Source organism: Xenopus laevis, chromosome 9_10S (assembly GCF_017654675.1).
Source record: "Xenopus laevis strain J_2021 chromosome 9_10S, Xenopus_laevis_v10.1, whole genome shotgun sequence".
Taxonomy (NCBI): domain Eukaryota; kingdom Metazoa; phylum Chordata; class Amphibia; order Anura; family Pipidae; genus Xenopus; species Xenopus laevis.
In genome coordinates, this window is record NC_054388.1 from 66,025,321 (window position 1) to 66,048,028 (window position 22,708).

The 22,708-nt window shown below is 38.6% G+C and overlaps 1 long non-coding RNA gene across 1 annotated transcript in view; it reads left to right on the forward strand.

The window, feature by feature from the left end:
- The window catches only part of LOC121399159, a 47,629-nt gene extending 25,295 nt beyond the window's left edge, over positions 1-22,334 (forward strand). The window contains exons 3-4 of the long non-coding RNA XR_005964785.1: positions 11,660-11,760; positions 22,063-22,334. This is a non-coding gene — a long non-coding RNA (uncharacterized LOC121399159). The remainder of the gene's footprint in view (positions 1-11,659; positions 11,761-22,062) is intronic.
- Positions 22,335-22,708: the final 374 nt, after the last annotated feature.

Genomic DNA, 22,708 nt, shown 5'->3' on the forward strand with positions numbered 1-22,708 from the left:
TCAGGTGCAAGCCAAGGGGCTGGTCCTATTTGGGAGACCAGAAGTATTGGGGAAGGTACCATCCTGGTGGTCAGATTTGTGCAGAATGCTTGTTTGCTTCTCTAGATCTCCTGGAAGCCCAGATTGAAGGATTAGGGTAGAGGTCCCCAAAATTTATTTTTTACCTGTAAGCAGCATTCAGATGTAAAAAGAATAGGGGAGCAACTCAAGCATAAAAAATGTTACAGGGTGATACAAAATAAGCGATTGGCTATTTGGCAGCCCATGTGTGTACTGGCAACCTACAGGAGGCCCTGTTTGGCAGTGCACCTGCTTTTTACACAAACTTGTCTTCAAGTTTCAGGAATAAAAAAAATAAGCATCTGCTTTTAGGCGACTGGGAGTCCACTGAGAGGTTTGGTAAACAACATGTTGCTCACGAGCCACAGGGTGGGGATCACTGGATTAGACTGAGATTTAGGTGTAACGGTTATTTGCTTCCTATAATTATCCTTTGAGCTTGTTTTCTGATTTTCCACATTTGCTTATCATACAGTATCAACTTAAAAACATCTAAGATCTAAATGGTGTACCAAGCCCTTGCCTGTCCTCACCCACTTCCCTTTTGAATCAGTGGGGCCTTGTGCTGTAAGATGGGGGTTATTTGGCAAGTCTGCTGCATCTCCCACACATTTGAATGGTTATTATTGTATGTAGGGAAGGGTGATGTTCATGGTTCTCCTAAGAGGAATCCACTGTTCAAAACACCAACCTTGCCACAGGTTTTAGAATACATAAAACACCAGATTTCAGAAACATTTAGAATATTTCATTAACAAATCTCTATCTCTATGTGACTTTCTGCCAGATGTTACAAAATGCTGACAATATACATGGTAACATGTTGCAAAAGGAAGCCATTTACAAGGGGGCAGTGTTAATCTTTTTGCACAGACATAAAGCCAACATTTAGGGGCCGATTCACTAAATTCGAGTGAAGGATTCGAAGTAAAAAAACTTCGAATTTCGAAGGTTTTTTTTGGCTACTTCGACCTTCGACTATGACCTTCGAATCGAAGGATTCGTAGTAAAAATCGTTCGACCATTCGATAGTCGAAGTACTGTCTCTTTAAAAAAAACTTCGACCCCCTAGTTCGGCAGATAAAAGCTACCGAAGTCAATGTTAGCCTATGGGGAAGGTCCCCATAGGCTTGCCTAAGTTTTTTTGATCGAAGGATATTCCTTCGATCGTTGGATTTAAATACTTCGAATCGTTCGATTCGAAGGATTTAATCGTTCGATCGAAGGAATAATCCTTCGATCGTTCGATCGCAGAATTTGCGCTAAATCCTTCGACTTCGATATTCGAAGTCAAAGGATTTCAATTCCTAGTCGAATATCGAGGGTTAATTAACCCTCGATATTCGACCCTTGATGAATCGGCCCCTTAGCGAATTTACAGAACATAAAATAATGTGAATTCCCTGAGAGATACAGAATAATAATAATAGATTGCTTCTGGGTGCAGTGTCTGCATCCTGCACTCAGGGGACATTTGACCTTTAGATGCAATTTTAACTCAAGAGGTAATTTTAGCTTCAGTGTTTCTCATTCATTTGGTATATAGTAGCTAACAAACATGAGTGATGTTCCCATCAAGACATACTAGAATAGTATGCATCATTTTAGAACCAGTCTCCAAAAAAGTGTCTTGAAAATCTCTGGAATGTGCTTTCATACCAGTGGATATGGGCTAATATTGGTTAAATTAGATGGTATTGTACTCATAATCATATGGTTTGGGTGCATGGCTTGAGATATTCTTCGTCAAGCTAGGCCTTAAATAATTTCATATCTTTTTTTTTTTTTTGTTCAGTAGACCAATATACAGGTACGGGACCTGTTATCCAGAATGGTTGGGGCTTCCTGGATAACGGATCTTTCCATAATTGATTGGATAATTTGAATAGGCTGTGTCAGCTTTTAATAAATATTAATTATGCAGTTTCTTAGTTTGGATCATGTACAAGGTACTTTTTTATTATCACAAAGAAAAAGGAAATTGTTTTTAAAAAATGTGGATTATTTGGATAAAATAGTGTCTGTGGGACGTGGCCTTTCCATAATTCAGAGATTTCTGGATGACAGTTTTACGGATGATGGATCCCATACCTATAATGGGGGAAAAAAAAGCAGATCCATATGTATCTGCTTGTAGTATGGAAATCATTATAATTACATTTATAATTAGGAGAGCTGATTAGTCGTTTAAAATCAGTCAGACCATGTTTCCTAATTGCATTGTCTGTATGGGGACAACATGGATGACTAGATTATGCATAGTGTAAATGTATATTGTAAATAAATCTTAGAAAAATTGATATTGTTTTCTATTTTTATTTTATTGTTCTCTTCTTCAGAATAACGCTCTTTCTTCCAAAAATGTAATTTTTTCCATATCAGTGAGCTCTCTGTCCCCTGTCCCACTAAGTTGCACCCATCACAATTTATGTTCGAAGTAGCAGTACATTATGTTTGCAAGTCATTACTGAAGCAATTTCCACAGGATTTGTACCAGGGTTTCTTTGTGTCCACAGATGTATATGGGACCTGTTATCCTGAATGCTTGGGATTTGGGGGTTTTTGGATAACAGATTTTTTTTTTGGATCAAGTACAAGGCAATGTGTTATTATTCCAGATAAAAAGGAAATTATTTGTAAAAGTTTGAATTATTCGGATAAAATGGAGTCTATGAGTGATGGCCTTTCGTAATTTGGATCTTTTTCGGATAACGGATCCCATACCTGTACGTGATTAGCAGGCGAGATGGCAAATTGTTAGAAGGATGAATGGGAACAAGTTCCTTTGTGAATGGCATCGACACATGCACACTTTTGCATTCATTTTAATGCCTTGAACTTGTGCTCATAAACGTATATGAGGTTTATTGTAGATTTGCGATTGACTATAGTTGTATAACCAATATATATTAGGTATGGGATCCGTTATCCAGAAACCCGTTATCCAGAAAGATTCAAATTAAGGAAAGTCTGTTTCCCATAGACTTCACTATAATAAAATAATCCAAATTTTAAAAAATGATTTCCTTTTTCTCTGTAATAATAAAACAGTACCATGCACTTGATTCAAACCAAGATAGAACTAATCCTTACTGGAAGAAGTACCAGCTTATTGGGTGTATTTAATGTATACATGATTTTCTAGTAGTCTTAAAGGAGAATTCAACCCCCCCCAACTAATAAAAACCGCTATCCCCTACCCTCCATAGTCCCCCCCCTGCACAGATGTTAACACCTGTTAATGCCCCTAAACCGATACGGCGCTTACCGAAGATGACGCCCCTGAGCTCCGTAGCGCTGAATCTGCAACGAGGAGTAATTAAATGGGGCATTTACAGGTGTTGACACCTGTGGTGAGGCCAGCAGGGAGAGGGAACTATGGAGAGTAAGGGTTTTTATTAGTTACGGGGTTCCCCTTTAAGGTATGAAGATCCAAATTACGGAAAAATCCAATTTCCGGAAAACCCCAGGTCACGAGCGTTATGGATAACGGGTACAATACATGTACCATAATTACTAGACTTTTATAAGCAAAATGTGTGTTTGCCTTGTAAATAAACAGGGATATACACAGTGCTGAATAATGTGCATTCTTCTGATAATCACCCTTGTGTTTAACTGTTGGCTGTGCCATAGAACTCTTTCTCATTGCTTCCGTGTCTCATTCCTATGCTGCAACCCCTCACTTAATGGGGTCCCAATCAGGCAGTCGCTTACAAGTAACAAAGTAGGGTTCAGCTGGTTCACTCCTCAGATCATCACCTACATCTGCTTAATGCATTTATTGACTTGCCTTTCACTGTTCCTGTGTAGGCATGAAATACATTATGTAGTTGTAGCTGATAAGCTGCAGAATGAACCATTTATACAGTATATTACTATGTGGAGTTGCCTTTTTGTACTGAGACATTCTGCCTTCAGTGTATTGCCACTGTCTGCAAGTCCTTTCCATTGTAATGACTACACTTTCTACCTTCATTTGATTTGAGCAATAAACCAATAATTTTTCATGTGGAGTTGCCTTTTTACTGAGCCATTCTTTTGCAGTTTCTTGCAGCAACATATAAGCCATATCCATAGGAATTGCTGTGATATTTACCCTTTAGTTTGTCACTGCATGCCTTATGTTAGATTGCCAACTTGCACTTTCTTCTAATTAGGACTTACTTCGTTAAAAAAAAAACAAAAAAAAAAAACGCCTGAATCATGTATGAAATGCATACTTTGGTGGTCCTGTACTGAAAAACTATGCACAAATTTTCATTTATCTGATTATTGATTCAGAAACTTATGAAATATGTCTGTTTAATTAGAAGTGTTAGAAAAGTGTTAGAAAAGCATTTATATAAAGCATATAATATGCATATTTAGATATTATTGCATTTTAGATTAATTCTGCCATTGCAACTACTTATATCTGATTTCTTTTTGCAGCTCAGCTATTTCATGTTTTAGCGATGCACATGCGGTTATACAGCATTGATCCCGAATACAACTCCTAGAAAAAGTTAACCCAAATCATACAGAAAAAACCTTCTCTGTAAGTTTTGCACTCTGTGTATGAATTTAGTTTAGCAATGAGAAAGAGTTCCATCCAATATATTAGTGATAATATCTGTATTGACACTGATAATGCACCGCCTTGACTGACTGTTTGATTCGATCAACAACTAGGAGCATGCACCCTTGAAACAAGGACCATATCAGCTTCATCTGTGCTTGTTTGTCCATTACGAGAAGTATAGCAAAATTGGGACATGGTATGTGTTGTCATTACTGCAATTGGGGAGAGGGGCAAGTGCAGGGAACCCCTGATTATGTTTTGCTTTTTCATTATCCACTCATGGTGTGAGGGTGCACCGGCAGGGTCCAGGCGATTTCATTTCTTTAAGAGCAGCATCATTGTATTTAGTTCTAATGTGATTTTCTAAATCCTTTCTAATTCACTTCAAAAGTTTTATCTTTCTTTTGTGTTGCAAGAGAATGCTCCATTCTTTCCAATACTGAATAGCTCTGCGGTAAATCATCTAAATTATTATTATGTAGAAGAAGTCACTTGACTACCTGAAACAGTCTCTTCCAACCAAGCCAAAAAATAAAGATAAAAGTGTTTGGGGGAGGAGGGGGGAAGCAAGCTTTTTGAGCACATATAGATATTTCACTTTTTTTAACTTGGATGGGTAGGAAAAGAAATGTTGGCAAACCAGAAACTGAAACACGTTCCTGATGCTTCAGAACGAAGCATCTATCTTTTCTGTCACATTATTACTCTTGTCAATGACCATATGGCTGCTGTACACAGAACATGTACATATTTTGACAAGTGTGGTGGCTGAGCAAATTATGAGGCAAATCATGTACACAGTATGTTGTAAATCAAAATGCAGCAGAGACTTGCCTTAGTAAAAAAAAATATTTAAATATATATATATATATATATATATATATATATATATATATATATATATATATACTGCCACCAAGTCATGTTTTCTTCTAAAATTGACCATGAGCTGATTGTCTTATTGCATTCCCCTCTGACTTCTCTGTGAATATTAATTAGGGTATAATATATGTATATTGCAGCAATGGATAGCAAGATAATAAGAGTAAGTTGTGACTGTAATGTATGACTAATGTCTGTATGTCTATATTTATCTAAAAGAGACAGGTATAGTTAGATGTGTCACTAGAAAGATAAATAGCTGCTACTTAGAGATGGCTAGAAGTACTTTTTAGTGTTTGCTATGAGGTAGCCATCAATTATGCACTAGGAAACAGTAACATATAGTATGATTTTGTTTAGAGCAAGGGTTTTCTTGTGCTGGCATTGTTTCTTTCCCTATAGACTGTGACAAAAACTAGCTGCCTCTGACATGGTAAGTTCCATTTAAGGCAGTGACCGTAGCCTAGTGACAAGCGCACATCACCTTGTGGACTGCTAGGCTCTAGTCTCCCTGGCATTATGTAAGTCACATATTACTATTTATCAGTATAAGGGAAAAGTAAAATCACTGATGGGGCCCCTGAGGTCACTTACCTGCTACCCTAGAGCTTATGGGCATGGCACTGCCATTTTCTGTTACTCGTATTTGAAAAAAGTTTGTCATATAAAGACATACTCTTAAATAGGCAGAGTATGGCACACACAGGCAGAGTAGGGCATGTACAGGCAAGGTAAGGCAGGCAGAGTAGGCCATGCACAGGCAGCATTGGACAGGCAGAGTATGGCACACACATGGAGCATAGAGCAGGCAGAGTATGACACACACTGGCAAGGTAGGGCAGGCAGAGTATGGCATACACAGGCAACATTGGACAGGCACAGTATCGCACACACAGGCAGCATTGGACAGGCAGAGTATGGCACACACAGACAAGGTAGGGCAGGCAGAGTAGGGCATGCCAGAGTATAGCACACACAGGCAGAGTATGACAGGCAGCGTAGGGCATGTACAGGCAAGGTAGGGCAGACAGAGTAGGGCATGCACAGGCAGCATTGGACAGGCAGAGTATGGCACACACAGACAAGGTAGGGCAGGCAGTGTAGGGCATGCACAGGCAGCATTAGACAGGCAGAGTATGGCACACACAGGGAGCATAGGACAGGCAGAGTATGGCACACAAAGTCAGAGTAGGACAGGCAGAGTAGGGTATGTACAGGCAAGGTAGGGCAGGCAGAGTAGGGCATGCACAGGCAGCATTGGACAGGCAGAGTATGGCACACACATGGAGCATAGAGCAGGCAGAGTATGACACACACTGGCAAGGTAGGGCAGGCAGAGTATGGCATACACAGGCAACATTGGACAGGCACAGTATCGCACACACAGGCAGCATTGGACAGGCAGAGTATGGCACACACAGACAAGGTAGGGCAGGCAGAGTAGGGCATGCCAGAGTATAGCACACACAGGCAGAGTATGACAGGCAGCGTAGGGCATGTACAGGCAAGGTAGGGCAGACAGAGTAGGGCATGCACAGGCAGCATTGGACAGGCAGAGTATGGCACACACAGACAAGGTAGGGCAGGCAGTGTAGGGCATGCACAGGCAGCATTAGACAGGCAGAGTATGGCACACACAGGGAGCATAGGACAGGCAGAGTATGGCACACAAAGTCAGAGTAGGACAGGCAGAGTAGGGTATGTACAGGCAAGGTAGGGCAGGCAGAGTAGGGCATGCACAGGCAGCATTGGACAGGCAGAGTATGGCACACACATGGAGCATAGAGCAGGCAGAGTATGACAAACACTGGCAAGGTAGGGCAGGCAGAGTATGGCATACACAGGCAACATTGGACAGGCAGAGTATGGCACACACAGGCAGCATTGGGCAGGCAGTGTATGGCACACACAGGCAAGGTAGGGCAGGCAGAGTAGGGCATGCACAGGCAGCATTGGGCAGGCAGAGTATGGCACACACAGGGAGCATAGGACAGGCAGAGTATGACAGGCAGAGTAGGGCATGTACAGGCAAGGTAGGGCAGGCAGAATAGGGCATTCACATGCAGCATTGGACAGACAGAGTATGGCACACACAGGGAGCATAGAGCAGGCAGAGTATTACACACAGACAATGTAGAGTATGCAGAGTATGGTACATACAGGCAGCATTGGACAGGCAGAGCATGGCACACACATGCAGCATTGGGCAAGCAGAGATATCAAGACCTATCAAGCCTATCAAGACAACTCTAAGATGAACAGTATATACTTTAGTCTGTACAGTAACACAATGCTAGTGCTGCTCCTACATTTTGTCTGATGAACAGTGTGGGTACTGACCGTATGAGGTGTGTGTGCTCAATTCAGCGTCTTAGAGGTGTGAACAATATATAGTGAATAAAGTACCCCCTCTTGTAAAATATAAGGATATTACAAGTTACCGAGGAGTTTCATGACCATATAAAAGTACGAGGCCGAAGGCCGAGTGTTTTTATACAGGTCATGGAACTCCGAGGTAACTTCTACTATCCTCATATTTTGCAATTGGGGGTACTTTATTTATTATAATACACAAATTTCAGTGAGTCATGTGACAGAAATGACATCAGAACTCACCATTTATAACTGATGACATCAGAACTCACCGTTTATAAGGATATAATTTACAGGATATTTATGGCTCTTGTGTATTATATGGGATTACAGGTGTGAACAAGGTAGGGTTTTTCCAGCCTGAATCTGAGGTGTGAACAATGCAGGTGCCAGTTAATCTCAGTTCTGATACCTTTTGAATTTACTCAAATGTAAACAATCAGAAGACAGACTTCAATGAAGGGCCACAACTGGGGGGGGGCATGGGCCACCAGTTATACAGCACTGCTATAAATGGTATAGTTGACATTTAAAAACAGACATTCTTAATTGCAGATTTACAGGAAAGACACAAAATAAAGGGATCTGTTTGTTTCACTTAAGGATTCTTTATTTTGCCAAGTTTTTGTCCGTTTTCAGGGGCCCATATAGGATGCTGCTTGAGTACCATCTTGTTTTACATTTGGATATAGAGGTAGAATTTTGGGATATTGTAGAGTATAGGTGCAAACACCTACGAATTCCATAGTATTTCTGAAATAGTAAATGTGTTATACAAATGTTGTAATTGGTTTTATTTAAAAAGTTTCTGATGTCCACGAATTTCAGCGTAGAAGTGTTGCATTCAACAGACATATATAAACGCTTTAATACTTATAAAACCTAATACAATAATTTTTTAAAAAAGCTAGCCAGAATGGACAATATTTTAGGTTGTTGGTCCTTGGGGAAGCAAATGTTCTTCTCTGCACAAGACTTTATACTAGAAAACCCTGTTTGGATGCTGAACACCAGCTCTATAATTCCTCAAGTTCAGAGCAGTAAGTACTCTTGCTGGCCGCAGGATATGTTTTCTAGCAACAGTTGACAGTTACTGCTAGTTAAAATGTTGTTTCACCATCTTTAATATAAACTTTCCAATCTAAAAAATGTAATCGATTACATCTAAAATTGAATGTGAATTCCACATTCTTTTTAATTCTCTATGGGCTAAGGAGCAGGACCTTTTAGGTCAGTATTTGTATGCAGTTTGTTTGCTTGATTTATACACCTTGCTGTTATAAAGCATTGTGGAATTTGTTGGTGTTCAATAAATACGTTAATAATATTATTAATATGCTTACCCCCATATCACAGAAGTCTTCAGCTACTATTCCTGTTTTTCCTTTTTGCCTTTGTTTGTCATTTAAATCCATGCAGTGTGCGTGTACTGTTCAGCTAACAGAGTATACCGCTTGAGAGTGCCTTATTTGCTTGCTCATGAATTTCTAACTCTCCGAGGGGCTGTTCAAGTCTGTACGCATTGAGCCTGCTACTGTGATTGCAATTACTGACCCAGTTGGTGGTGCTCCATTCTCCTGAGTACTGTGGGCTTGGTGTTTCAATTAACACTTTGTTTGTTTAGGCATTTTGCCAGTTTCAAATCAGGTCTTAATAACTAAGTATACCGTTGATTTACAGGATGTACTCTTTATTTTAGCTGCCAGTGTTTCTATGTTTATAGGAGAAGGAAAGCTACGCATTCTAGGAATTTTATTGCCAATAGATTAGATGCAAAAGTGCAAGCTAGAATACTATATTTATTCTGTAGAATGTTTTACCATACCTGAGTAAAAAGCTCTAGAAGCTCTCTGTTTATTTAGGATAGCAGCTGCAGTATTAGCTTGGTGTGACATCACTTCCTGCCTGAGTCTCTCCCTGCTCACGTATAGCTCTGGGCTCAGATTACAGCAGAGAAGGGGGGGAGAGGAGCAGCATTACTTTGAGGGTTTACTGGTATATTTGGGTGGACCTTTCTGATAAGGATTCGGTTCGGGATTCGGCCTTTTTCAGCAGGATTCGGATTTGGCCGAACCAAATCCGAACCCTAATTTGCATATGCAAATTAGGGCCGGGGAGGGAAATTGCGTGAAGTAAAAATGTTTTCCCCTTCCAACCCCTAATTTGCATATGCAAATTAGGATTTGGTTCGATATTCACCCGAATCTTTCGCGAAGGATTCAGGGGTTCGGTCGAATCCAAAATAGTGGATTTGGTGCATCCCTACGTGTAGACAAAGGTGCTTTTCAAATACTGATAATATGTCTGTCATAAAAATATGAGGCCCATGGGGAATTTAGATGTGAAGATTTGCATTAAATATTGCAGTGGCATTTAGTATTATGGACTGGAATGTAGTGTATGGCTTGAATATTTGCAAGCCATATGCTTGCAATACATGAATGAAGTTGCTTTTTATATTAACACAAAAACATTCCCCTTCCCCAGTTCTAGATTATCCCATGTTGCTGTTATTGTTATCCTTTATTTATACAGTACCAATACAATGTATATTGTATTGGTACTGTATAAATAAAAGACAACAACAACAACAACATGGGATAATCTAGAACTGGGGAAGGGGAATGCTTAACACAGAATGTTCTTTCCATATATTTGCACACTGCCTCCCCCTTGAAAAATTGCTGCAGGTCTCTAAACACTGTTTTCAGAGCACAGAGAACTGTGGTCACCATAAATACAGCACTATCTGCATTTGGAAGATCTGTATTCCTGAGTGGTGGGAGGCCTCTTAACGATCATGTGCAAGGAGCAGAATGCAGCCATTCTCCCACAAGGAAGTGCTTGAGGACTAAGGGGTGCTCTGCTGATGTTGTAGTAAATGCCCCTTATAGTGAAGCTGGCAGATACACTGAAGGTTTGCATTTGATCTACAATTTTCAACCCAGGTTTACTGTTTTTCTCACATTTTGCCTAATAGAAGTTCTTCATCCCACCATTGTAATTTAATGAAGATTTAAGGCAAAGTTTCCTAAATCAGTTGAAGATATAGAAAACATTCAACTTGGGTAAGGCCTTGTATTGGCAGTTTGCACCCTAGAGCATTGTTTCACCAATAGAAAGTGATGATAATTTACATGTTAATTTATATCATCCTTGCAGCTGATGTAATGAAAGAAGTAAAACCTACTTATAAACAAGTTTGAGTTTCTCATTGACATGATGGAGGTTATATGTTAAAATCAAGATCTAATAAGAATAATAAACTGGGTGCTGCCTCTGGGAGATATCATTATTGCTTCCCTGTTGGTTCATTTAGTAGACAACAGCTCACCTCATCACAAGACTTTGAATTTAGTATAAAATTGTTTCTGTGTGCATTGTTCATGGAGCAAAAAGGACAGATATTTTCTCTTGCAACCCAAGATCACCTAAAATCCCTGCAATGTCACTCATTATCCTCCTGGTAGTATGATTGCTATTGGCTGCGAGTGAATTGGATTGCAACATTGTATTCTCCCGTGCTCTGTTTCAGTTTCTCCTCCAACCATGTCACCTCTTGTCTGCAAAATTATCAAAATGGCTATTGAATATGGGAATCAACCAGTGTATCATCATCTTTTAGATAATGGACCAGACTTAATTTCATGAAAAAAATCCTTTTTCCCTATAATGTAATCTGATCTAATCAGAAATCTGGAAATAATTTGAGCTATTATCGTTATACTAATACTATACTAATTTATATCATAAGTAATCATTTTCTTTTTATTACCTTAGGGGATGCGAAGAGGAGAGGGAAGAAGTCCCAATACTTTTCCGAGATGTCACCTCTCTTTTGCTCATTCAGGTTCTAACAATGCCCCAGTTATTGTGTAAAGGTATGTAAATGTGTCCCAGAGTATTGTGTTCCTCAGCAACAAAAATGCCAAATCCCAATGTGACTGATATGTCTGCTGAAATAATGATCATGCCTTATCTGTACAAAGTGACATTGCACTGGAAATTCAGTTGTGGTTTGAGTGGCTTATCTGTGTCGCCTGTAGTCGTCCTTTATCAGTCATTCAATAAAGTGAAGTCACAAGGTCTTAGAGGAAAAAGCAAATAAACTATCAAGATTGCAGGACTCAGAAATCATGTCCTTTTTACGACCTTCATCATTCCAATTTAACTTAGGCAGTTTAATATTCAAGTATAGCTCAGTGCCTCAAGATAGTTACTAAATTATCCCTGAGTTTCAGATCAGGCACCAGCAATAATAAGATGGTAGAGGTCAAATCCAGAGATCATACCTGTAATGGTTTAATGAACACAGGTAAAAGAAAATAAGTTCAGGGGCCACCCTCGGAGCAGATAAATCACCGACTATTTATAAATTAATGGAATGCACAAGGTGCCTCCAGTTTTCTAAGTAGTTAAGGAAATATTCAAGCTTCAAAGAACTAATCAAAACAATATGCATATGTATACACATTGAATATATACATGTGTGTGTTTCTTTGGTTTTCCTCTGTTGCATCATTTGGTGCAACAGGGTGGTCATCATATTATCTCAGGATCTTTTTAGCACCTACTATGGTTGTTTTCAGGGTGTTGTCATGAGGAATCATGCAGCCTTAGCTAATTGTTCTACCTGCTTAAGGGTAAGGGCACACTTGGCCATTCTGGGAGATTTAGTCACCAGGCGACTAATTGCCTCTTCTTTGGGGCGACTAATCTCCCTATACGGCTTCTCCCTGTCTTCCGCCGGCTATAAAGAAAAGTCGCCTAGGGCATGGCACACGTGGTGCTTCTTATTCAGAAGTCGCCTGAAGTTTCCTCATGAGGCAGCTTCGGGAAACAATGTGACGCGTGTGCCATGCTGCAGGTGAATTTTCATTATAGGCGGCGGAAGACAGGGGGAGGCTGTTCGGGGAGATTAGTCGCCAGGCAACTAAATCTCTCTCTCCAAATCGCCAGGTGTGCCCTTACCCTAAGTGTTGTCTGCAGCAGAGGATCTTTTTTTCTACTGATTGTGACACCTATCTTACAACTCCAAGATTGTTTGTGCTATCATTATCGTTCCTCCCATTGTTCACAGTTGGAGTGAAAAATTATTTTGTTTTCCATTCAAAAATCTTTTCAACTGTCTGTTAAAGGAAACTATACCTTGAACAGTGTATAAAAATATATTGCATAAAACCGCTCATATGTACAACCCTGCTTCATGTAAATACCATTCTCATAATATAATTTTTGTAGTTTCCACCATTGTGTAATCTTGCATAGACACTTGCCATTTTAAGCATTAAGGGTTGCCCAATGGGATCCTACGATTCACAGTGCACACAAACTTACCAAACAAACCAAACATCTTAGGTCACATGAGCCAAATTAATGGTCTGTTGCGTAAATATTTATTTTGACGGTATAGTTTTCCTTTAACTTTCCTTTATATATAATTATAACATGTTTCTGTTATTTGGTAACTAACATACATTATATATTAAAGAATATGTAAACCCTTAAAAAAATAAATGTACATTTGCTCAGGGCACTTTTCTAAGCACTTTTGCAGTTTGCATTAATTAACCCCCCTTCCATTTCAAAGCTATAAAGCTGCTTATAAACTGTCAATAAGCTGGCGCCACCTTCTTCTTCTTCTGACTTCTGTCAGAGAAATATATGCTTAAATGGGAATAAACTGTTTTATGTTGCTCCGCTAAGGACTTTTTTCATGTCTTTCCTGAGCAGAGCAACATCAGAGCAGTTCACTGATTACTTCTGAACGTATCTCTCCAACCATACAGTCAGATGAACTGGCCGCAGATGGTGTGTTGTTGCAAAATTCATTATTTTAGCAGTTAATAGAAAAAAAAAAAAAATGCTTAGAAAGTCACCCTGAGCAATGTTGCATCCATCTTCTAAGGTCTACATATTAAAGGTATCAGTTCATGTGAAAAATCTATTCTAGAAATTCTGAAAGAGGGGCTGCATTACATTTTGCAATTAGTAGCCCAGCATTTTGCATTTTTTAGGTCTGATCTACTTTTATTTGGTGCTGTTATGTCGACTGTTCTTAATGAGTACGGCATGGATGTAAATTCAGTGATTATCAGACAGTAGGATTTTCTTTGTAAGTAGAGACACACTATGGGGGTTATTTATCAAAGTCCAAATTTATCTCAGTTTTTTCTGAAAAAACTCTGACCAAATGTGGAGATCGTCAAAAGCACCAAATTTTTTGGTGTCCACCTGGTGGAGAACCTCACCTGGTCCCACAACACCAGCTGCTTAGCCAAGAAAGCCCAACAGCGCCTCTTCTTCCTGCACAAGCTGAGGAAATCCCATCTCCCACCATCCATACTCAAAACCTTCTACAGAGGGACTATCGAGAGCATCCTGAGCAGCTGTATCACTGTCTGGGCTGGGAACTGCACTGTCATGGAGCGCAATACCCTACAGAGGATAGTGAAGACAGCAGAGAAGATCATAGGTGTCTCTCTTCCTTCCATCACGGACATTTACACCACTCGCTGAACCCGTAAAGCCACCAGCATTGTGGCTGATCCAACACACCCCTCACACTCACTGTTCACACTCCTGCCTTCTGGAAAAAGGTATCAAAGCATTGGGGCCCTCACTACCAGACTATGTAACAGTTTCTTCCCCCAAGCCATAAGGCTCCTGAATACTCAGGGACCGGACAGATCTCTCTCACACACACATTCCATCTGACCTTACTATATACCACAACGTTACAAGCCACAGTTTGCCATTGTATAAATAAATAGCAATTGGATACAGTTGTTCCCTATGAGCATATCTGCACTTTGTTCTTTATCATGTTCTTACTACTGTCATGTCACAATGATACTCCCATCATGTCTGACGTTTAGCATTATTTACTTAACATATTACGTCTGCTGAGTGTGCACTGTTTTGTCCTGTCCCTGCCCTGTGCTGACCTGTCTTGCAGGAGTTGCATATTTTTGCACTTACACTTTTTGTCTGTTGTCCGGTACATATATGTTGTGTTGTGTAGCACCATGGTCCTAGAGGAACCGTTGTTTCATTTCACTGTGTACTGTACAAACGTATATGGATGAAATGACAATAAACTCACTCTTGACAAATCCGCACAGGTATTTTCACCTTATTTATCAATACACTTTTCCGAAAACTTTGTTTGCGGGAAAAAACCAAGTATATAGTAGAAATTTTTTGGACATTTTTGCCTGAAAACCCCGAAATCTTCAGGTTATTGCACCCAGTGCAGCTCAAAAAATCTTTGGGACTTCTCCCATTGACTTATATGCAACCTCAGCAGGTTTGAGATGCCGGATTTTCAGAGTCTGACTTTTTCCATCTTCGGGGAATAATAAATCCAGAAAAAAAAAATTTCCACTAAAAATTCGTATTTTATACTAAAAAACCACAAGGTTTTTGTCATTTTTTTTTTAGTAAATAACTCCCTACAACTGCTAAGAATAAAACAAGCTTTTCCACAATGTCTGTGTCACAGCTACAATATGCACTTTTATCATTTAAACCTCCTTTTGCTGGTGAGCTGCTATAATAAAATAATATGCATAAAGACTCCTTTTAGCCTGACATAATATTCAAATACACATGCAAATAGCAAGAGAAGTTATTTGTTGTATATTCAATATATTTTTTGTACTTTATGTTAGATTTAGTGTCTCCATTCACTTTAATTTTCTCTATATGATCAGAAGCACATATTTATGTTCTCTATACCCATAGTCTTTCTGTTGTGTTAGAATCCCTTTAGGGGAAGTTGGGAGCATGGCCTTTTGACTAATGGTTATTGTATGATATCATCAGTGGTTGTCCAATAATAAACAGCTAATTATAGAAAAGCCTTTTTCAGCAGTTGGTTTCCCAGTAAAGTCACACTTCTTGCTTTCTCCAGTGGAGAAACTCCAGAGACTGCCTGATCTTCATGGGTCTGAATATGCTCAGAAACTTTATAAAAGGATTTACCAGTTTTATTGTAGATTAAAGCTGAAATATACTTTACCAGTTTCCAAAAAAAAAAAAAGAAACGTGATTGTAGAAAAAAATCTGTGTAAATAGACTTTTTTTTGTCTTCATTATCTGCCTTGTAACTCAGCAGTAAAAATAAATATAGTTTGTTAAAAGCATTAGTACTTCATAAAAAAAAAAGCTCAGACTGTGTGTTGCCCTTGAAGTACAGCTCTGGGAATAGCATTAACTGCCGCATTAGCTGTTAGATAGACTTGGTATCTTTTCCAATCCTACATTGATTAAGGCAAAGTAAATGCCATTATACTCCTCAGGTCTGTTCATTCCGAGGGAAAATTGATCTGAACCCATCACCAAGAATGAGCACCACAAATGAAGTCTTTGATTATAGTATAGCCCTTTTATGATAGAGGTCAGAACATTTAGTGGCGTCATTCCCATCAATTCTAAAAGAGTGTCCTGGGCCATTGTTATGTGTCAGTACATCGCTAATACCATGTGCAGAACATGTGACCCGTACTGGAATAGCGGATAAAAAGACAAGATTGCATTTTGAGAAGAGATTCAATCATGTTACAAAGACAAGGAATGATGACGTCTGAACAACAGATGTCTGTTACAATTATCTGCCTTTTTTAGGTCATTAATGTAAACATTTATTTTTTTTAAAAAAAATAAGGATTGCTTTTAGGTTTACTGGAGTCTTTATATTTTTTTGCATTTACTCCTTCTCCGTTTATGACACGAGGGGCTCATTTACCAACAATTGCATTTCATTTTTTTCCACGAATCTGGAAAAATGTGTGGTTTTCCGATATATTTCTAAAAAATAAGTTTTATTAAAGGGCAGGTTCACCTTCAGAACATAGTCTAAATTTGAGTAGCCCCAGTCAGAAGAAACATGTTTGTAATTTTCTTTATTATTATTTTATTTTTTTATTATTTGAATGGATAGATTTGAAGTTACAGACCATATAAGCTGTGGATTGCTGCTGCTAAAAGTCTTTCTCCTCTTCTCTCTGCTTCCTTTCGAGCTGGGTTTGCTCAAATGTAGTATATAGTCTAGGGTGAACATCCCCTTTAAGTGTAAAAACCATGAAAACCTCTACGGCAAAACTTCGGCAAGTAAAAGTTGTCGAGGTCCTATAGACGTTAATGGGAGCTGCATTGATCTGATTGGACTGCTTTGGTTTTGGGATTTTTTTCTCTGTTAGAAATTGCCTGAAAAAATGCATTTATTTTTAGGTTTTCGAGGTAATCATATTTTTTAGCGCCTCGTTAATTGTTTTGGGTTTGAACTTTTAATATTTGGATCTTTTGATTAATTCAATGACATTCATGGTTTTAGAGTTTGTGAGTTTAGTTGTGGTTTGTAAACCCGCTAAAATCCAACCTTTTATAAATAAGCCTCTTATTGTAGAAATATCATATGCTTTTCTCTTATTGTCTCCTTTTACTGCTTGTTCTAGAACACCTCAGCCTATACATTTCATTTTTTTACTTTTGCTGAGCTGTATAACCCCTCCATACTAAAAATCCCTCTAACAACATGCTTTGTAATACTCAGACTCAGGTTTTGGCTCCATAAAGCTCAGTCCTTTGGCACTCATCCTGCACTTTTAACATATATCACAGCGGAAGCAAACTAGTCTTTTGCAAGTTGAGCAAGTTAAACATCAGCAGAACTCATGGTTATATGTTTTTAATACTGTGTGTGTGACAGTAAACCGTTGCACATCCTTTGCTAATAAGGGTTATAATAAATTGTAAAAACAGAGGGCTATAAGTGCTATCTTGTAAACAGGGTTGCAGCTACAGAAACAGCAGACCCAATCGGTGCTTTAGGGGTCCAAGAGTCTTTACTATGTTCAATTTTGCAATGTAATATAGGCTTAAGTTCTGCCAAAAATCAAAAGGGATTGTTTGCCTAAAATGGTCAAACGGTTGGGGCACTTGGTTGTATGAATATAAATTCTATTTATATGATGTTAGGTGTATATGCAGAGCTGTATTGGTTGCAGTTATCTCAGTGGGCATGTAAAAATACTGTAAACACAGACACAGGTAGTCATGTTGTCCGGTTGCCCAAAGGGCAGAATTTTACTAATAAAGGCAGTCATTAAAAATTGGATGATGTTACCCACCCACTATTAGCCACTTGTTCCCCGGTAGCACTGCTGGATGCTGTGGTTTGACAGGGGGTTTTGTATAAGTGTTTACAGTTTTTAAAAGAATTTAAAATAATTAAAGTTTTCGAATAAATGTGATGATGAGACCCGGGACACTGTGCACAACAGGGTATAAATCCAGGATTTGTAAGGCCAGCAGTTAGGGATGTACCTGGTCCATGGATTCTAACTTCTAACAAATCTTCTATGATTCAGATAAATCCGAGTCCCAATGCATATGCAAATAAACATAACTCGGTGGGGTAGGGGGTTGATTCAGCTGAATCCCAGCTTATTGCTTCCTGATCTGAATTTATCCAGTTGGCACTTTTGAAAAGTGAGGTGAGTACAGGTCAACTTACTTGAACAATGTGACGTAAGTAAAGATTGTCTTTAATGTTTATTTTACTGGCATAAAACAATGTAACATAAAAAAAGAATTTTCAGTGCTGATGCATTTAATTAAAACTATCACAGAGGACATATTTATTCATTAAAATTAGAGAATTGGTCAAGGCTAGAAAGACTTTTGCAAGCACCAAATAATATCAACTCCTGTAAAATGGAACTGTATTTAACCTGGCCCGACTGCAACGAATGTCTCATTCACTGATCTTTATGGCTAAGCTTAAGTAGGCTGAGAGGGTTCTCATTAAGGTATGCCTTAGGCTGTGTGCTGGTAAGGAAGGCAGTCCAGGAACTTTGCTACATTCATATACCGACTGCACAAACCTAAATGGATGTGAACAGATTGCAGAATAATTTTATAATGTTGTTCTGTTCTAAAGAATCCCAGATGTAGTGCAAGGTTTACTATATTCTTGGTATTCACTTCTTTAGCTAACAGAAAAGCTGTGCTCGCCCCAAGCTGTTTTAAATGATAACCCACCCATAGTTGTACAGAAAAGATCCAAAATAAATCATATACATTACTCCAATAGTTCTTATTTGTAGGCATCAGTTGACACAAATTAACAACAACCAATGGGCATGTTTAGATTCCACATTCGCTTTCAGTGTTTCAGACTATGTACTGTAGGTCGGGTATGGACTGTTCTCTCATTTAATATAATTTTAACTGTTTTCATTTGATTTTGTGGCCATAACATTCTTACAGATTTCTTTAGTATCAGTTACAGATGTGAACCGTAGGAAAAGCACAATTATAACACCTTGAAAGTGATGGATTGCCCCTGTGATTCCAGGCTGGTAATATTATGAACATTTTTGGACCAGTAAAATGCTCAAGCAGGAGACGGGGGTTTATTCCATGTCAGTGACATTCTGTGTAAGAAATTGCTTGTCAGAGGCAAAAGCTTTGTGTATGATTGATTGCAAGGCCTAAAGGCAGATACTTGAATTCAAAGGTACTCTTTGGTCTGGTATAATATTGCTTTGTTTTATTTTTAATTTCCATACAGCCAGTGTGACATAAGACATAATGCTTGTGTGTATCGATTTAAGGAGATCTTTACAAGAAGAACTGTTGACTAGGTTTTCTTTATTCTGTAAATGTCATCTGCAGCGAGAACTATTGCATCCATCACAGCCTCTGCATCAACCATCGCTTGCTTATTCATGGGTTTTGGAAAATAAAATGTTTCATCCATAGCACGAACGGCAATATTCAGTAAAGCTGCTTTTAAACTTTTACTTCAACTCCTCTGATTTATTGATTTAGCTGAGTACAATAATAAAAATGTTCTATTGATGCAGCCAACTAGATGAAAGCAATGCCAAGAATTCTTTGTACTGTAGATGCTATGGCATAATAGAATGTACTGCTGTCTCTCTATCTCTACGTACATATATATATATATATATATATATATATATATATATATATATATATATATATATATATATATATATATATATATATATATATGTATATATATATATATATATAGTGTGGCTTTTTGAGTGTCCAACTCCGTTTATGTGATGATACAGTCATATGAAAAAGTTTGGGAACCCCTCTTAACTTTTTGGAGTTGTGTTTATCATTGACTGAGCTTTCAAAGTACTAACTTCCTTTTAATATATAACATGCCTTATGGAAACAGCAGTATTTCAGCAGTGACATAAAGTTTATTGGATTAATAAAAAAATTAAAATATGCATCATAACAAAATTAGTTGCATAAATTTGGCCACCCCAATAGAGATATTACATCAATTCTTTGTTGAGCCTCCTTTTTGCATTAATGTAACAGCCTCTAGCCTTTGATGAGTGTCTGGATTCTGGATGACGGTATTTTTGACCATTCGTCCATACAAAATCTCTTCAGTTCAGTTAAATTTGATGGCTGCCGAGCATGGACAGCCTGCTTCAAATCATCACATAGATTTTCGATGATATTCAAGTCGGGGGACTGGGTCGGCCATTTCAGAATATTGTACTTCTCCCTCTGCATAAATGCCTTTGTAGATTTCCAAGTGTGTTTAGGTTCATTGTCTTGTTGGAATATCCAACCCTGCGTAACTTCAACATTGTGACTGATGCGTCAACATTATCCTGAAGAATTTGTTGATATTGGGTTGAATTCATCCGACCCTCAACTTTAGCAAGGGCCCCAGTCCCTGAACTAGAAACACAGCCCCACAGCATAATGGGACCTCCACCAAATTTGACAGTAGGTAGCAGGTGTTTTTCTTGGAATGCGGTGTTCTTCTTCTGCCATTCAAATCGCTTTTTGTTATGACCAAATAACTACATTTTTGTCTCATTAGTCCAAAGCACTTTGTTCCAAAATGACTGTTGTACCTATGAAGTTCAAGGCTGAATGAACTAATCCAACCAATTTGGTGTTGCCAATAATCAGTATTGAGCAGTTACATGTATTCAAATTTGCAAAATTACAAGGGTACCCAATTTTTTTGCACAGCCAGTTTTTTGCATTTGATTTACTTTCATACAACTAAATACTGCTTCACTAAAAATCTTTGTTTAGAAAACACACTCCCGCACTCCTGGGAAATGAAAGACATACCACTGTTATTTTTTTTGTTGAAAGTGGAGTGAATTATTATGCAGGCTGGGAGGGGTTCCCAAACATTTTCATTTGACTGTATATACATTTTTAGACCTGCCCAAAGGCTATACATAGTACATAGGTATTGCTCTTGGTCTTTGGGCCAGCATCAGCATGCATGGCACTGGCAGCATTGTTAAACACAACCCAGTAAGTAGACATTTTTAATAGATGACCAGTTGTGCTGATCTGCAAGGTAGCCCCTTTCAGTCTACAGCAGCTCTTGTTACAGCTGAAGGGACAGCACCCACTCTGTCATTTCTGAACCAAAAGAGTGCTGTAGGGCACTAAAGGAAACAGCATTGCCATAGACACCATACTGGAGCAACCTGTAATAGCCTTTCTGGTGTGTTATAAATCTGCAAGGCAGATATTGCACAGAGCCTGGCATTCTCCCAGAGACAGTTTATATGAGTCTGCCAAAGCATATGGGGTGATGGCCTACCCTGATAAACCACTGCAAATTAGAACATTTGTCATGTGACATTAGCATTGGCATCGGGGTTTCCTATAAATTCCTTTAGGTTGCGAAAAAAAAATTACTTGGGTGCAACACACCAGTGCCCAGTTTAGAGGAAACATTATAAACTATTTTCTTACCACTTACATCTAATTTTGCATCTTCATGTGCAGAAGTGTTTAGTCCATTCTTTTCTATAGCAGTTACAATGACCGAACATAGTGCCAAGATATGAACTGCTGTCTTGGGATGTCATAGATGACCTTGTATTTGCCCTCATAGGAGCCATCTTTCATAAAGATGAACATTGCTTAAGAGGTCATTGTTTTTCCGTTACATAAATTGAATTCTCTAACCTTTGACACTGAATGGTTCAGCCCTTAAGCAATATATATGGAAAAGCTTGAAATTGGTAATTTTAATGCAACAGGAATGTTGAAAGTTTTGTCATCATTATTACATCATCGTACACCAGCACTGGCTCTTGCCTGCTCTTTATCCATGTATATTCTTTTATTTGCCTTTTTTCCAGCATTCCCAAAACTGCGGAGCTGGCACTGAAATTCTCCTCTTGATCAATGCTTCCGTCGTCATTATTATTCAAGGCCATCGCTTCTGCCTCTGGGGCTCTGTCTATCTCGATGCACATGGGGAGGAAGACAGAGACCTTAGGTAATATGGATTAGTATTACTGCCTTTCTATACGCAGACAGCACTACTCTGTAATTTGTTAACTCTCTCTTCCTTTCTAGTCCACTTCACCAATTTTACATTTACAGGATTAAACCTTTTATAGTGAATTTTTCTTTCTCATTGTACCCCTTTTCTTTATTTAGAAAATATTTTTTTATTCTTTATTTAGAAAATATTTATATTATTGTTATCATCTGTACAGTTTAAATTTCCCCTTGGAGTTCTAGCCTTTGGTCCATAACAAAGTTACAGATATAGATAAACAAACGTATCAGCCAGAGCTCCCAAGTCTCAACCTAACTGGCCTTAAAAGCTGGACTTTTAGGTGTAGCTTGCAGATCATAAAAGCATGTTCCCAAATTATAATTTAGGGTCCTCTACCCCCGTTGCAGCTGTTACATGTTCCTGGGGTGGGGCAACCCACCAGTTTGGGAAGCAGTGAACTAATACATTCAGTAATTAGCCCATACTCTGTGCTATACATA